This window comes from Equus asinus, chromosome 2 (genome assembly GCF_041296235.1).
Source record: "Equus asinus isolate D_3611 breed Donkey chromosome 2, EquAss-T2T_v2, whole genome shotgun sequence".
Lineage (NCBI taxonomy): Eukaryota > Metazoa > Chordata > Mammalia > Perissodactyla > Equidae > Equus > Equus asinus.
Genome location: NC_091791.1, coordinates 84,881,745 through 84,883,511, shown reverse-complemented (window position 1 = coordinate 84,883,511; position 1,767 = coordinate 84,881,745). Strand labels below are relative to the sequence as shown.

At 41.9% G+C, this 1,767-nt stretch overlaps 1 non-coding gene across 1 annotated transcript; it reads left to right on the top strand.

The window, feature by feature from the left end:
* Positions 1 to 737: 737 nt before the first annotated feature.
* On the top strand, positions 738 to 844 carry LOC123283597 (U6 spliceosomal RNA). Its single transcript, XR_006524275.1, has one exon. It is a non-coding gene; the product is annotated as a U6 spliceosomal RNA (small nuclear RNA).
* Positions 845 to 1,767: the final 923 nt, after the last annotated feature.

The window sequence follows — 1,767 nt, the reverse complement described above, 5'->3', positions numbered from 1 at the left end:
AAGTTTATTTTTCTTTATACTATATGTTCACCACTGACTGGTAGGAGCCTCTGCTATTCATAATTACTAGGAGATCCAGGCTGATGGCAGCTCCATCATTTCATGACACCACTAGCTTCACACGAAGTTTCAGAGTTGACTAGGGCAAGGTCATTTCTGCCCGTATTCCATTAGCTGCAGCAAGTCGCACGGCCAGATCCAGCTTCCAGGGAGGTGGGGACGTGCACCCAGAAGTGAGCCCTGGGTGGTATTTAATTCCCAAATCCTGTCTTAGGCATCCTTTTCTGTCCTGAGCTAAGTTTAAAATAGTTGTGTGGCATAGAAAGAAACAAAAACAAGTGTTTCTGCACAGCATCTGTATAACCATTGTTTATCTGATCTGGAATCAAATAACCATATTTACAATAGAGACATAAAATGCCTCTCCAAAGGACTGGGGGCTAAGATGTGTGGAAAGAATATGCTTGTTTGGGAAGAATTTATTAACATGGTGCCTCCAATTAGTCAGGAGTATACTCTATGAGAAAGCATATTGGTGACAGCTCACCTTGAGTGGTTGAGTGAAAATTTAAATATTCAAACTATTGTTGTCTCAGCAAAACATGTGTTCACAGAATTCACAGCGCAGAGTTTCTGAAGAAGTTTTTTGTGAAGGAATTATATTAGGTTTAAACTGTGGTGACTCTGTTAGATTGGTCACTTTCAGACCACCAGTGACCCCCTAAAAGCATCATGGCGCTGTGCTTGCTTGGGCAGCTGGTGATAATTAAAAATGACATGAAGAAAATTAGCATGCTCCCTACACAAGGGTGACACGCAAACTCGTGAAGTGTTCCATATTTTGGGGGAAAGATGAAAAAAGTTCTGTGGATGCATGGTGCTGATGGTTACACGACAGTGTGAAGGAACTTGATGCCATTAAACTGTACGCTTAATGGTTAAAATGGTAAATGTTATGTTATGTATATTTTTGTTGCTATCAGTGCCTTGGAGTCTATTCTGACTCCTAGCGACACTGTGTACAGCAGAGCGAAACGTGCCTGGTCTTTTTGTGCCATCCTCTCACCTTCCTGCGCTACATCAGACAATGCTTTGCTACGGTTCATAGGGTTTTTGTGGGCAATTTTTTCAGAAGTGGGTGGCCAGGTCCTTCTTCCTAGTCTGTCAGAGTTCAGAAGCTCTGCTGAAACCTGTCCACCATGGGTGACCCTGCTGGTATTTGAAATCCTGGTGGCATAACTTTCAGCATCACAGCAACATGCAGCTGTCACCAAGTGACAACTGACAGATGGGGGGTGTGGTTCCCTGACCCGGAAACAAACGTGAGCTGTGCTGGTGAGAGTGCGGAATCTTAACTCTAGACCACGAGGCTGGCTATGTATATTTTACCAGAATAAAAATATTATGTTGAACTGCTGAATAATATTTTGGATCTATTCAGTTAAATAAAATATATTATTAGCATTAAAAAAAGTCAGAGTGCTGGTTAAACACAGCCGGGGCAGACATTTGCTGTTGCAGTCACAATTGCACGATACAAGGCAAATGATAACTGGTCAATGATTATAACACTTTATTTAGAGTACCTAATGCACGCCACATACAGGTCTAATAATTGCAGATGTCTAGTAACTCACTTTTGCCTTGCAAGTACACTGATAGAGTTATTATTCTCTCTATTTTACAGACAAAGAAACAGAGCCTGAAAGAAGTTGACTGGTCCAAGGTCACATGACTGATAAAGGACAGGGCCAGAATCAGACCCAG